Raw genomic sequence first — 16415 nt, forward strand, 5'->3', positions numbered from 1 at the left:
AAACATTGCACGTGAACCACAGCACGCAGAAAGTTGAGAGTAGTCTCAAAATGACCCCCATCCACGACTCTCTGTGCACAAGAATTTTCAGAACGATAGCTTAAACCCCCCCCAGTTATCCCCGATTCTTTCCCTCAATGCAATCCTATGGGCGAAAAGCCGAAACGCAGTTTGAGCCGCGCGGTTGACCCGATTTTCAAAAAAATATAGCACGCGACACGGACAACGCAGAGAGGTGAGAGTGGTCTCAAAATGAACCCCATCCACGACTCTCTGAGCACAAGAATTTCCAGAGCGATAGCTTCAAAAACAACGTAGTTATGCGCGATTATTTGCCGCAATGCAATCCTATGGCGAAATGTTTTCAAGATGGCGACCGGAGCGCTCCGCCTGAACTCGGAGCTCCGAAAAATGGTCGCTTCTCTTCGCCTTGCTTCTAGGGGGTCCACGGTCCGCTCCTACTCCGCCTCTGGGTAAGGCGGAGCAGGCCAATCCGCTACTGCTTCTACGCTCCTAATCGGAGCGGAGCACATCCCTACTAAAAATACACAGTCCATGGTAGATCACTAAGTCAGTAGGTCTTATCTTCAGACCTTGAAGTTCTGATTCAAGCCCTGGAACTCCTGAAGTGTTCTCTGTGGACATGCTAGTAAAGCCTTCCCAACCTGGTGGTCTCCAGATGTCTTGGATTGCAATTTCCATCACCCCCAGCCAGTGTCTATGAATCAACTCAAGACTTTTTGGTGGGGCAAGAGCAGCTCAGTGCTGGATGCACCCTTTAAAGCTGGTATCTGGGACACATCTCACCTGTCCTTAACAGCAATCATCCCAAAATACGGAGACTGAGTGTTCAAAACTACATTGAAACAGCAATGTCAGGACAGTTTGGGCTAATGCAGCTGGTTTCACTCAACAGTCCAATGGGCCTTCCTAGACGAGGCCTTAGCGCGCCTTCTGTCCCGGCTTCCCTGCTGTGCGTCCAGATGACGCACAGGGGAATCCGGAGACAGGCTGCGCTGAGGCCTCCTCCAACGCGCCATAAGCGAATTCGCTTATGGCGCGCCTTTTCCCCAGCTCCGGCCTCAGGCCGGAGCTGGGGAACGTCTAGGGACTTCCGCAGCTTTTCGCGGCTCCTCGCTTACTCGCGAGGAGCCACGAAAAGCCGCGGACCTGGCACAGCGCCTATAGTAGCGCTGTGCCCATCGGCGGGGGGGGGGGGGCGAAGGCTGGGAGGGTGGGTGCCAGGGTGGGTGGCACGGGGGGAGGGCGGGTGTGATCGCGCTGCGCGCCTCCCGGGCAATGCCTGGCATGGGGTGGCATTGTGCCGCCCCATGCCAGGCATTGCCCGGGCTCGGGCGGCGCGCAGCGCGATCGCACCCACCCTCCCCCCGTGCCACCCACCCTGGCACCCACCCTCCCAGCCTTCGCCCCCCCCCGGTAAAAAACCCCCCAAAAAACCCACTTACCTCTCCGGAGTCTTCGGGCCGCACCTGGCCCCTTTAAAATTAAAAAAAAAATGGCGGACGCCGCAGGGACGCGACGTCCCTGCGCGTCGTGCGTCTGGTAGCCTGGGGGAGGCGCGCTAACTTCAGCACGCCTCGGCCCCGCCTCCCTGCCGGCGTAGAAATGTGTTGATCAGAAGCATTAATTACTTTTGTGCTGAAACCTGTTGGAGATCCAAAGTTTTGTTCTGACTGTTTTCCCATTTCCCTAACAAATGAAGGTTGCAAATCTCAATTATTGGCTTATACGGGATAGGAGAAAAACACACACACCAATTTCCTGCATCATATTTCATTCCAAATTTGGATTCCCTGCATGCTGATTATGCAGGAATAATGCTAGAAACTTGTACTATGTTACCCCTGGGTAAGGATTCCAACTCCCTGAAACAGAGCTTTCTAATCACACACTCAAACTTGTTACAATGAATCATAAAATCATAGAAGAGTAGAGTTGGTAGGGGTCTCTAAGGCCATCAAGTCCAACCCCCTGCTCAATGCAGGAATCCACCCTAAAGCATCCCTGACAGATGGCTGTCCAGCTGCCTCTTGAAGGCCTCTAGTGTGGGAGAGCCCACGACCTCCGTAGGTCATTGGTTCTATTATTGTACTGCTCTAACAGTAAGGACATTTTTCCTGATGTTCAGCTGGAATCTGGCTTCCTGTAACTTGAGCCCATTATTCTGTGTCTGTAGGGATGATTAAGAAGAGAGTAATGTTCCTTAAAACTGGGTGATACCCAAGTCAACACAATCTTGTCTATGAATTTTAAATATGTTTGCAGGACCAAATCGATAAGGATAATGACCTCTACTCACCTGGCACCAACATTGATTATGGAATGGACCTGATCTTGGAGCTGCAAATTAGGCTGTGATCTGGGATTGACTCTCTGCAAACCCATTGACTCCCAGTGCCAGGAGGATTCTAGTCTAGTAGTAGTAGTGGTGTTAGTCCTAATCTACACCAGGCAGGATATTGCACTATGAAACTTGTATGTAGAAACTCTACATTCTGCCTGCCCTTGCTCTAGAACAGCATTCCCCAATCAGTTTTCCACAACCCCACAGTCACCTCTGCATATGATAGCCTGCTTCCCTCCAGATGTTTGAGAGTATAAGTCGCAGCATTCCTGACCATGGGACATACTGACTTGCAATGATGGGAGTTGTAGTCCAACACCTTCGGAGGGCACCAGGTTGGGGAAGGGCTGCTCTAAACAAAAAAAGAGAAGTAGGTGGCTCTAAGTTGTTCGTCATCAGTTTTCCACAACCCCACAGTCACTTCTGCATATCCTATTCTCCATCCTGTCCTCATGGTTTATCTGGTTTGGGAGAATGAGAATTTCACTGGTACTTTCTGCCTCCTTAGGGAGGATGTGGCATTTAGGCTTTTGAGCCTTATCTCCCAATTTCCCTGCTTTTTGGTGCTTGGTTGAAAACTGTACAGCTTTAACGTTGTTTTGTAAACAATAGGTTTTTTGTTTATTGAATATACCACTTTCATACAGCTTTCATAGAGCAATATCCTGCTTGGTGTAGATTAGGCCTTAGTATCTTACTTTAGAGTGACCTGCAGTTTCCCTCCTGTGACCAACAGCCCTGGTAGGGCAGGATATAGGCAATAAGCCACTGGTCTACCTGAGGGCTCCTTGTTTGAGCTCTGTTATTCCTGAGACGTATCCAAGAGAACTGGACGTGGGATATGACACTCATCATACTTGCTGGTCACATATTTTAATGGATTTATTTATAATATTTATAGCCTGCAGTTGTTTCAGCAGTGGGGTGACTGGATCACAATAAACATTAATAATCAAAAGAGCAACATATCTCCTCTGGCCCATTTTGTTTGTTCTCATTGGGATCTTCCTGGTTCCCAGTAAAAACATGACCTCTCTCTTCCTCGCTGCTTACTTATTCTTTGCAAACCAAGAAGAAGAACAAATCGGCAGGAAGGTTTTGCGAGCAAATGGGAAAGGGCTTGTTTACGAGGGCTCCTGATTCTGGTGCAAACATCTGGCTGCACTTTTAATAATGAGCTGCCCATAATTGGGATGTATTTAATCCAAGTTAACACGCACGCACACGCACACTAAACTTGCTAATTAGGAATTTCTCTCTGCAATAAGCACATTATTCTTGCTTCCTCGAGTGATGATGAAGCGCTGACGCAGCGGCGAGAGCACACCTCACCCCGCAGACGCAGCGAGGGAGGCCCCAGCACCAGGCAATTTGGGGGAGAAAACAGATGGTAAGAGAAACGGCTGAAACCCACAAACAGCTTGCGCAAATTACAGTGCAGCCACTGAAACTGGAACTCACGCTAAGCCGCTCAAAGCGAAAGGGGTTGTCATTCAACACAACAATGATTGAAACAAGTTTGTCGTAATGACACACGGGCGCTCCCGGTTGCACAGTTGAAATTGATGTGGGCACAGCCCCAAGAGAGTAATGCTCCAAAAACCTGGGGATGGATTTATTTGCACGCCGGGTCTGTTGCCTGTGCATCTACCCATTTGCTTTAAGAGCACAAAAAATTAACGATAATGTGCGCACATGCACGCACGCGCGCGAGCGCACACACACACACATCTGCACACTCACCTAGCTGTATTCTAACCTAGTGAGTAAACATTCATGGGCAAGCATATGGAGCAATTTCATAACAGCACATGGTGAGATGCTAATGAGTCTTTTCATACCCTTTCTGCAACGGGGAAATCTCCATCCCCCCTCATTTCAAGCAAGGATTTTCAGCTCTCTCTCTCTCTCTCTCTCTCTCTCTCTCTCTCATCTAGAATGATCATACGGAAAGGAGGACAGGGCTCCTGTATTTTTGACAGTTGTATAGAAAAAGGAATTTCAGCAGGTGTCCTTCGAACGCATGCAGCACCTGGCGAAATCCCCTCTTTGTCACAAAAGTTAAAGCTGCAGGAGCCTTGCCCTCTTTAGCTAGAGTGACCAGATACAAAAGAGGGCAGGGCTCCTGCAGCTTTAACTTTTGTGATGAAGAGGGAATTTCACCAGGTGCTACATGCGTACAAATGATGAAATTCCCTTTTCTGTACAACTGTTAAAGATACAGGAGCCCTCTCATCCTTTCCTTATGGCCACCGTATATAATATGCACCATACAATTGGATTCTGCAAAGAAAAAGGTCGTTTTGGCTATCCATGTATGTGTATGGTACAGTCCAGGGCTGGGTGTATTCTGTGTTTATTTGTTTTAAATTCTTCCTCTATAAATTAAGCAAATCCGTACTGGAGCTCTAACTTTGTGCAATTTATTCTGCAATTTCTATTACTTTGCTTCCTCCACTGATAGGGAATGGCAAGAAGGAACATAAATGGAAATCATATCCTGCAAGCAGGCTTCTGAGTTTACCGGCTAGTGCCCACAGACTTCCAAGTGTATCTTTGCAGTCATAAGGTATAGTAACTTCCCCTCCTTTAAAAATACATACACACATCTGTGATTCTTAGAGAATTGAATGTTGTGGCTAGTCCCCCAATCTGTGTCTTTTTTCTTTCCTGTGTTCCTGTGCAGCGCAGCCCTGGTTTGTACCAGCAGGTGATAAGTGAGTTTTGGACTTGGGAGTCCATATTAGTTATAGTGCCAGATGATTAGTTGGGCACTAACAGTTTAATAATAACTTAATGTAAGCCCCACTGGTTTCAGTGGGACTTGAGTTCAACTAACTATCTATGGGTTGGGGGCAAAGGTTAGTGAAAAGTTCAAGAAGACTTACCTGTCACTCATAGAATCATAGAATAGCAGAGCCAGAAGGGGCCTACAAGGCCAATGAGTCCAACCCCCTGCTCAATGCAGGAATCCACCCTAACGCATCCCTGACAGAGGGTTGTCCAGCTGCCTCTTGAAGGCCTCTAGTGTGGCAGAGCCCACAGCCTCCCTAGGTAACTGGTTCCATTGTCGTACTGCTCTAACAGTCAGGAAGTTTTTCCTGATGTCCAGCTGGAATCTGGCTTCCTAGGCCAGATTCCAAGGAACTGGCCACTAAATCAGAAACCCCTGGGTTCCATGTCAATTATTTATATGATGCCTTTCAGGATGCAAATCTTAACACGGCAGCTTCCAAGTAACATAAAACAAATAAAGTCACAGTAAACGATATTAGCAAACATCCAAAATAACCATCAGGATCCTTCCTGCAGGGTGGTTGGTGGAAGACACTCCATGGGGAAGGAAGAATTCAGCTGGAATAGGAGCAGGTATCTGGTCTCATCCTCACCCACTTCCCTCTCTATCCTGGAATTCATTCCACGGTGCTGTTGATGGTGGGTGGCCATGTGGTCTTCCCCTTGCCATGGTGTTAGGTTGCTCAGGGCCAGCCTGCCACAAGCTTTGGTTGTTTGGCCAATGAATGAGCTTTTTCAGTTGTGCAGAATCCCTCCCAACGTGGATTGAATAAAGTTGCCTCCCATGTCCCGTGTTATTGATGGGCGCCCTCATCACAATTAAAAATAATGACACAATTAAGGGTGTTCAAATGAGAGGGGAAAAAACCCAATCTGAACAATCATTATGCGCTGATGACACGGACGAGCTTGACCTCAGCTTGCCATTGGTATGACTTAATTCCACGTGTTTCTAATTTGTGAGCAATAAAGCAGATTAGCCAAATTAATGATTTTACCTTTCAATTGAATTTAGTATTGGGCTCATTGTTTTGGCAGCCAGACACCTGGGGTGTCCAATATTTATGCACTGGGAATCAGAACCTAGAGATTTTCTGCCAGCTGTCCTAGAAAGTTTTGGAGGTTCTTCTTCTCTCAAAATTTGGTTCAGGGGTTGCCAATGATCAAGACAGGTTTCATTGACAGTGCAGTCTTGAACTGTTTGGGAAGTAATCCCCTCTCTCAAGGAACTGTGGTTCTGGCAGTGTTTCTAGGCTTCTCCAGCAGAAGTCTCTGCAATTCCCAGGATTCTTTATGGGCTCCCATGACACTAAAGATGCCCTAAAATGATCAGAGGCTTGCTGTGGTGATATATGCTCAGATCATGATGCATTTTCAACCAGCTTGCCTGCTCATACGGGCGATGGACTGCTGTTAACCCTTTCCAAACAGTTCTGGCTGACTTACGTGTCTATCGCCTCCATGCAGGGCTGACCCAAGACATTTTGCTTCCTGTGGCAAAGAACAAGATGATGTCCACCACCCCTTACAGGTATGAACCCTCACTGGATGGGCAGATGAATCTTTCTTCAACACTGACAATGGGAGAGCGACCTGCACCACACCTGAAGGCAGCCAGCTAGCTGAGGAGGCCATGTGACATGCAATCCTCTCCTTGATGCCACCACCCAGCAACTGCCACCAGAGGTGGCTGACTCATTTTGTTTAGTGGCAGGGTCAGCCCTGTCTCCAAAGGTATCTAAGATCACACTTAAAAGACTAAAGGTGCAATCTCATGCATGTTTAGACAGATAAAAGGCCTGAGGCATGCTGGGAGTTGTAGGCCTTTTTTCTGTCAATGTGCATAGGATGCAAATTAGCACTACTGTGCATAACACAAGTGTGCATCCACCCCAAAAGTAGAATAATAATAATAATAATAATAATAATAATAATAATAATAATAATAATGGCCCGCAAGTCCATGGAATCTGCACAACTGGGGAAAATCCAATGCACTGTGGAAGCCTCAGGTCAGATTCATAGAGATAGAGAGCTTCTTCAGATGTGCGTTTTATCGCACGCTCGCAACTGGCCACTCACGGTTCTTGGCGGGGCATTTTGTCGACGCAGCGATCCTCCCGTGCATTTCCTGCGCCTTCTGCTGGTTTTTCCGTCACAAAATAAGACGCAGAAAATCCCATTTTTGGGGGGGCTACAATGAAACTTGCTGCCATTTCCTGCTATGCACAGGAGAAGCTGTGTGATTAAAAGAAAACCCGCCCACTCAATGGGCCACGTGGTTGTTGCTTGAAGAAAGAGGAAGCTGCTCGTCCCAGGAAACAAAGCGATAGTAGGGAAATGTGATCCCGCCCACCTACCTGTCTGATGATTCTCCTGAACACATTTGAATCCACTGCAGACTTCTCTGTCCCCTCAAGTTGCGTGATCACAGCTTTGGTAAGATGAAAGCCTGTGAGAGAACCTCTGGCCCAATACGCAGTTCTGTAAAACTCTACCAACGATGTAAAGGGAGGGGGGAGAGAAAAGAAACTTCCTCTCTTTGACCCTGTAAAAGATTCTTTCTTACTTTCAACTGTAGCCGAAAGCAATGAAGCTGATCCTCGAGTGGCGAAATAATTAGTGACACAGGAGGTCAGATGAATTTGGAGCGACTGGAGTGAAATTAAGTTTAAACTGTCAGGTTTACTCATTTACCCACAGGAACAACAAAGCTGCAAAGAAATAAATCTTCTACGGATGCAAAGCTTTCATCTCCACAATTCCCATCCACCAAACTCTCTCGCCTTGAAATCCTTCTTGTCCAAATGATTCTTATTAGAAACCCCGGTAAAATGTTCTTCCCCCATGAAAGAAAGGAATGTGAGCATGCAGGGCTGTGCTTTCCCTCGTACGTGGCCTGTTGCACATCAGCGAGAGAGAAATGACGCTGTTTGTTTAGGGCGATTTTCAAAACGGAAAGATTCAAACAGCGGGCCACGCATTTCAAACTCTGGTGTATTTTTCTCGAGATGTTTAAGTAGCATTTGGGTATTTTGGGCCTGGGTTTGGGATTTATTTATTTATTTATTGCATTTCTATACCGCCCAATAGCCGAAGCTCTCTGGGCGGTTTACAAAATTAAGGCAATTCAAAGTATAAAACAACAGTATAAAGCCGTAATCTACTTTAATATACCTGGCATTTGGAAGGCTGGATGACATGGCAGCCATGTACATCTGTGTTTGTGTGCCCCATTCGCATATAAAGCGGCAGGGGCATGGCGGGATGTTGGAGTGCGTACATGAGTGGAGTGTTGCTTGTTGAATCCCTTTTCTCCTGTCTGGGTCTCATATCTGTAATGAGATGGGCCAGGGGTAGTGTCATGACCCAGGAGTTCAGTGGTGACATGGACTGTGATGTCGATGATCCAGTGGTGCCAGCAGGACATTCCAGGTCCAAGCATCACTGCAGAGCCTCCAGAGGCCCCTGAGCTTGAAACCCCAGAAGCTCCTGAACCTAAGCCTCCAGAGCCCCCCGTGCCTCCGGAGCCCCCCGTGCCTCCGGAGTCCCTCGAGCCTCCAGAGTCCCTCGAGCCTCAGGAGACCCCCGACCCTCAGGAGACCCCCGAGCCCCAGGAGACCCCCGAGCCCCAGGAGACCCCCGAGCCCCAGGAGACCCCCGAGCCTCAGGAGACCCCCGAGCCTCAGAAGACCCCCGAGCCTCAGAAGACCTCCGAGCCTCAGAAGACCTCCGAGCCCCAGGAGACCCCGAGCCTCAGGAGACCCCCGAGCCTCAGGAGACCCCCGAGCCTCAGGAGACCCCCGAGCCCCAGGAGACCACCGAGCCCCAGGAGACCCCGAGCCTCAGGAGACCTCTGAGCCCCAGGAGACTTCCGAGCCTCAGGAGACCCCGAGCCTCAGGAGACCCCCGAGCCTCAGAAGACCCCCGAGCCCCAGGAGACCCCCGAGCCCCAGGAGACCCCCGAGCCTCAGGAGACCCCCGAGCCTCAGAAGACCCCCGAGCCTCAGAAGACCTCCGAGCCTCAGAAGACCTCCGAGCCCCAGGAGACCCCGAGCCTCAGGAGACCCCCGAGCCTCAGAAGACCCCCGAGCCCCAGGAGACCCCCGAGCCCCAGGAGACCCCCGAGCCTCAGGAGACCCCCGAGCCTCAGGAGACCCCCGAGCCTCAGGAGACCCCCGAGCCTCAGAAGACCTCCGAGCCTCAGAAGACCTCCGAGCCCCAGGAGACCCCGAGCCTCAGGAGACCCCCGAGCCTCAGGAGACCCCCGAGCCCCAGGAGACCCCCGAGCCCCAGGAGACCCCGAGCCTCAGGAGACTTCCGAGCCTCAGGAGACCCCCGAGCCTCAGAAGACCCCCGAGCCCCAGGAGACCCCCGAGCCCCAGGAGACCCCCGAGCCTCAGGAGACCCCCGAGCCTCAGAAGACCCCCGAGCCCCAGGAGACCCCCGAGCCCCAGGAGACCCCCGAGCCCCAGGAGACCCCCGAGCCTCAGGAGACCCCCGAGCCTCAGGAGACCTCCGAGCCTCAGAAGACCTCCGAGCCCCAGGAGACCCCGAGCCTCAGGAGACCCCCAAGCCTCAGGAGACCCCCGAGCCTCAGGAGACCCCCGAGCCCCAGGAGACCTCCGAGCCCCAGGAGACCTCCGAGCCCCAGGAGACCCCGAGCCTCAGGAGACCTCTGAGCCTCAGGAGACCTCCGAGCCCCAGGAGACCCCAAGCCTCAGGAGACCCCAAGCCTCAGGAGACCCCCGAGCCTCAGGAGATCCCCGAGCCCCAGGAGACCTCCGAGCCCCAGGAGACCCCCGAGCCTCAGGAGACCCCCGAGCCTCAGAAGACACCAGAGCCTCAGAAGACCCCCGAGCCTCAGGAGACCCCTGAGCCTCAGGAGACCCCTGAGCCTCAGGAGACCCCCGAGCCTCAGAAGACCTCCGAGCCCCAGAAGACCTCCGAGCCCCAGGAGACCTCTGAGCCCCAGGAGACCCCGAGCCTCAGGAGACCCCCGAGCCTCAGGAGACCCCCGAGCCTCAGGAGACCCCCAAGCCTCAGAAGACCCCCGAGCCTCAGGAGACCCCCAAGCCTCAGAAGATCCCCGAGCCTAGCCCCAACACTGGACCAGCACCCTCCTCTACAAGAGCCCCACATTCCAGGGAGCCAATGCACCAATGCTGACAATGTGCCAGGCATGAGCTCTTGGAGAGACAGAGGAGTGCTAGGCTACAAGCCAGAGGGCAGGGCAGGGGGCATGCTGGTTGGTGGGGAGGGGAGGGCTCATGCCATATCCCCAGGCCTCCTTACCCTCCTTCCCTCCCCCTCCCCGACTCTTCTCTGTGCTGCACCCTCATCCTTTACTGCTTGACAGCCTGCCACTGTTGTAGTGGAGTCAGAGCTAGCAGGGTCAAAGCAGTAGGACTGTTGTGACCTTGGAGAAGCAGCCGGTGCCTTTCTCTCCATGCTGGCTACCAGGGGGAGGGGGAGGAGAGCTCGGACTCCTGGGTCTGAGGTCAGAGCACTGTCACTGCCTCCGACCTTGGATCCAGGAATCTGAACTACCCTATGCCTCTCTCCCCCGTCAGGTTCTGTCTAGGCGCCATAGGATTGCTCTCTAAACTATATTTCACTAGGTGACAGCATCCATCCATCCATCTATGAAACATCAGCAATACCCTCTTGGACATACAATGAGAAGAAATGACTCATTAGAAACTCCCCCCCCCCACCCAATAATGCTAGGAAAAACAGAAGGTAGAAGGAAAAGAGGAAGACCAAATAAGAGGTGGATTGACTCCATAAAGGAAGATATAGACAGGAAGTTACAAGATCTGAATAGAATAGTTTACAAGAGATGCAACTGGGGGTCGCCGATTCATAGGGTCGCCATAGGTTGCAGTCGACTTGAAGGCACATAACTAACTGCACCTGATACAAATTCCCGATCCCTACTTAACCTATATTTAATCAGAATATCGATATCTATCTATCTATCTATCGGTGGGAGAGCACTGAGTCATGCAATCCCCTCCTGGACTGTGAACTCCGCAGCCCAGTGCAGCAACGGTTTTACGATGTGTTGGGCTGTTTGTCTCACCAGGTCCCCTGTCAAGATTGGTTCTGCATTAAGCTTTGGGAAATCACATTTCTCAGTGCCAAGGTTGTTTATTTTTTGGGGGGGGGGCAGGGGAATTGGGGGGGGGAAGAGAAATCTAATTTAGCAATTAGACTGGAGGCAGTGGTTTCCCAGCCCCGTGGTGCATTAGCCCATTAATTCTGTCCTTTGGCGGGGGGCGGGGGGGAGAAGGGAAGAAAGAACCCTCTACCTCTTGCAGCGGTCTGATAAAATGAAGGAACGTGCCGATTATGTCTGCAGCTGCTCTTCTTGACCCAACCGGCAGCGACAGTCACCAAACTGCAATATATACTCCGCGCGGCTCGATGTGCAAGCTCACAAAAGACATCATTAATTCTAAACACCGGAGCTTTTCTCCAAGTTACGGTTGGTTCAGAACAGGTTAAGGTGGAGAAGGAGAAAAACCAAGCAACTAGCGATGGGGGATAAATTCATTTAGTTCACATTTTAAATGCAAAGTTAGCTAATGCCACACTTTTGAAGTGATACGTGAACTGCAATGCAGTTATCCTCTGCAGTGTGCACTTCGCCAAACGTTGCAATGGAATTCCCCACTAAAAACCCCAATGCATACAAGAATTAGTGAAAACAATGTTTAAAATGTGATATATTTGCCTGCAAAAATGTATATACGAGGCGAAGGTACATGCAGACATTTATGTCTTTGGAAAAAGTCACACAATTCTGTATGGATTGTCAGACAGTTTACCACTGGACCTGTGGCTGAAAGGCTACTGTAGGCTGCACCTGGAGAGGAGTGAGAATGTCATTCGTTTCATCCTGTGATAAGAGCTGACGGAAAATGTGCAAATTTCATCTTTAATGAGATGGAAAGAACTTGAGATCTAAAAAAAAAAAAAAAGGTGGGAGAAAGCAAAACTGGCAGATTTATCCATCCAGGTTCAGGGCTTTGAGTGCTTTTCTCTTGAAAGCCTGGTTTGGAATCCCTGTGTATTCAGCTGTGTCTGTGTTTCTGAATTAAGGTTGCCACCTCTTCTTTTTTGCACAGGCTCCTCATCTTTAACAGCCAAATGGCAGGCAGGTACACAGGGCCGGTCCTAGGATAAATAGGAGAGCTGTACACACACACCCTGATACGCTTCGGAGGCCAATTTGGAGGTTCAGACTCGGCCCAGATTTGACTCAGGGTGCTTTTAGTCTGGGGTAACTTGCTTCAGATCTGGATCTGAAGTGAGATCCAGACACCCAAAGTGGCTTGGCCATTATGGATTCCTGGGTGCCCAGTGACCAGCTGCTCATTGGGTGCCCAGGAAAGCCGGTCACAAGGCCAACTGAGAGTCCATTGGGCCGCTGCCCTCATCCACCCACGGGACTTATCTCAGACATCCAGTAGCCACCAAACATTGTTGAGAGCCGCTATTTTCAACTTAGATGGAGACTCTGTGATTTCCTGGGTCTAACATCTCAAACTATGGCAGCTGACAATGGTAATTTCTGCCTCAGCTCGGAATCGTGGTTCAAGCCCAAAGCAATTCAGGACTCTAATAAATAGTGCCCTGGTTGAGGAGTGCCTTTGATGCCCCCCCCCCAGTTTTGCACGCCACCCAGAGGGTTCATGGGGCCAGGTGCAGGTGTGATATCCATTGAGAATGGCATGGCTCCAAATCTTGATCTCTCAGGTACAGTTTGCACAAGCCGAAGTTTGAAAAGCCACATTCTGATCTGTATGCAACACAGCAGAACTATCCTAGGTTGTACTTATGTTGTTGTTTTGCAACAGCTCCTAAGCATTCTTTATTTTACAACATCCATTACTTTTATCTTTAAAAATAATAAGGAACAGTTATAAATAAAAAAAGGTATCTAGCTGACCTCTTATGGCTTACAGCTTTATTTTATTATTATTTATATAGTGATTACAGTGTTTCCAGTAAAGTGCTAAATGCTCTGTAATGTTTCAAAGGAAAGCGGTGTTCGACTGATCCTTTCCCCCCCCAGTGCACATGGCATCAAAGTGGAAAAAGAAAAAGAAACGTACTTTAGAAGCATCACAAGATCGTTTTCATGGTTTGCCCCAAACAACCTGTAGAACAGCCTTCCTCAACCTGGGGCACTCCAGATGTGTTGGACTGCATCTCCCAGTTGTAGTCCAACACATCTGGAGCACCCCAGGTTGAGGAAGGCTGCTGTAGAACCTTGAAAGGAAGGTTCCAGACACTTGCTTCTTGCCACCTGAGCTCACTGCAGACAACGGATGGGCAAAGTCCCCCTGGGTTCGGTTTGTCAGACACTCGCTCTGCCGCCCCCATTTGCTGTGAATGCTTCTTTTGCAGCTTGATGGACATCCAATGATGTCCCAAGCCTGTCCACCCTCGTCAACAGCCTCCATTGTGTAAAACAACAGAGGCTCCAGAAATTAGGTAATCCCCCCCCCTGCTGCATAAATGGCAGCCATAAAGGTCTCGTTTATGCAAGAGTCAAGGTGTGAATGGAGCATTCTCACCTTCACTCTTGCTTAAATGGGGCCTTTATAGCTGCCATTTATGCAACAGAGGAAATGTGCCATTTCCAGAGCCTCCGTTTTCTGTTGGACTCCTGGACCCAGTTGGGTGCCTGTGACATCCCTACTGCAGACAGTACATGAAAAGAACAAAAACTAAACCAACCAACCAACCACAACGAAAAACACCCCACAGCCACTGGACTCTGCTTGGTGCCCTGGGCAACCGCCCAGTTTGCTCACCCATAAGGCTGGCCCTGACCCTGTCCATGCTGGGAATAGGTAGAATTTGGGCACTGCAAAAAGATGGGTGAGAATTTTGTTCAGTTCATACCTTATGTATCCAATTGCTTCATAAACAAGACAGAAAGAGCATTCCACACTTCTGCAGGAGAAGGAGAAATGATGCATTTGTCTACCCCTGCCTCCCAGAAAGCACAATATGGCAAGAGGGATACCAGCCTGGCACTGTCCATTGGCCTGACCAAAAGTAGCAGCAGCAGCAGCAGGTAGATTCCTTCACCCCTTCCTGCCAGAAAGAACACCTGTAGGAACTTCATAGCAAAGAACTAGTCCTGAAGTTTGCCTATTTCCTCCTCTCTCCCTGTCCCTTGTGTCGCGTCTTTTAGATTGTAAACTTGAGTGCAGGGACTGTATTCCTCTTAATTTGTATAAGCTACTTTGGGAATTCTTTTTAACCGAAGTAGTTTTTTTTTTTTCTTAAAAAAATAAGTAAATAAATGGGATGGCTCCTTCTCTAGGTTTGTTGCCTCCTTTGGGATGACTAAAAATCTATCACAATTTTCAAAACTTAGATACCACTCAGGTGGATAAACTTAGGGCCTTGCTAGACCTGCCGGATAAGCCGGCAGGGAGGAGGGGCGACAGCGCACTACAGCTAGCACGCACCGTCACTGGCTTATAGACGCACGACGCAACGGGGCAACGGGAAGCCCCGTAGTGTCGGCCATTTTTTTTTGTTTAAAGGGGCCATGTGCGTCGGAGAGCCGCCGGAGAAGGTAAGTGGTTTTTTTTTTAAAAAAATTAAGCCCCCCCACTCCCCCTGCCCCTGATCCCCCCCACAATTCCTGATGCCCCCCTGCCCGCTCGGCTGTCCTCCCCCCATCCCCAATGCCCTGTACCCGGCTCTCCTTCCCTCACCCCCGTCCCCTGTCCCCGGCTCTCCTTCCCTCGCCCCCATCCCCGATGCCCGGCTCTCCTTCCCTTGCCCCCATCCCCGATGCCTGGCTCTCCTCCCCTCGCCCCCGTCCCCGATGCCCAGCTCTCCTTCCCTTGCCCCCGTCCCCTGTCTTTGGCTCTCCTTCCCTCGCCCCTGTCCGCCATCCCCGATGCCCGGCCTTCTCCCCCCCTCTCTCCTGCTGGGTCCGGCCTTCCCCCCCGCCCCTCTCACCCCCAGGATCCCCCCCAGCCCGATGGGCACAGCGCTCAAATGAGCGCTGTGCCCAGTCCGTGGCTTTTCCTGGCTACTCGCGAGTAAGCGAGCAGCCGCAAAAAGCCACGGACCCTGCTAGACGTTCCGCAGCCCCGGCCTCAGGCCGGGGCTGCGGAAAAACTGGGCCATAAGCGAATTCGCTTATGCCCGCTTAAGGCAGGTTTTAGCGTGGCCTGACCCCGGATTCCCCTGTGCATCATCTGGATGCACAGGAGGGAAACCGGGCCTCACACCGCGTTAACGCGTGGTCTAGCAAGGCCCTTAGCTACCACTCAGGTAGATAATGTAGCTCATTGAGGGGTTCTGCACCTCATCCTCTTACAAGAAGTAATTGCCCCCATATGGCCATTCAACAGAACTTTTGCGTGCCCAAACAGGATTATAAATGGACACTTTACCCCCACACTGGTCAGTAGATACTTGTGGATGGAGGGAGGATTCTAAATAATCCACATTATTTAATGTGAACGAGGAACTGGAGGGTAGTACTTAGTTCAAATTAATGAACACAGCATGCCATTTTTATACAGAGCATTCCCATTAACTTTACAATAGATGAGATTCTTACTGTCTCCTATCCAATGCTTTTTGGAATATCCTTTCCCTCCCTCTGCCCCCTACCTTTTCTCCCCAATGGCTACTTCAGACCAGAGACTTTAGCTTTTGCTAATGATAATGTTAAAACATTGATGGCTCAATTAACAATCAAGGGAACAGCTCCCATGCAACCTGCAACGCAATCAATAACTTACTTTCAGCGAAATTAAAGGTGCTAATGAAGCCAAGCATTAAAACCACTGGGTACTTAATTTGGGAATATTAGTCCAAAATGAGTGTGTCAATTTTAATGTGAGCTTCTCGACCAGTACAAAACTGCCTTGCACATGGATGAGCAACGAACGAAGCATAAATGTTTGCACAGAATTCGTCTCTGCCATAAATTCTACAACTGTGTTGTAAAAGAGCGGTGATGTTCAGCAGGCTCAATGTTGAATATTCATTTTGGAAATAGGCCCTGAATGCAGATAAATAAATAAATACATGTGTTAGGGATGTGCTCGGGGAGGTCTCCTCGGAGGAGGAGAAGGAGGAGAGCACTTCTGCAGAAGAGGGAATGTCGGTTCCCACAGTCGACCCAGAAAGGGCCTCACAGCGGGAGGAAGGGTCTGGAACAGAAGAAGTGCCAGAGGCACAGGGTGACCAGGACGTAGCCGTA

This window comes from Elgaria multicarinata, chromosome 17 (assembly GCF_023053635.1).
Source record: "Elgaria multicarinata webbii isolate HBS135686 ecotype San Diego chromosome 17, rElgMul1.1.pri, whole genome shotgun sequence".
Taxonomy (NCBI): Eukaryota; Metazoa; Chordata; class Lepidosauria; order Squamata; family Anguidae; genus Elgaria; species Elgaria multicarinata.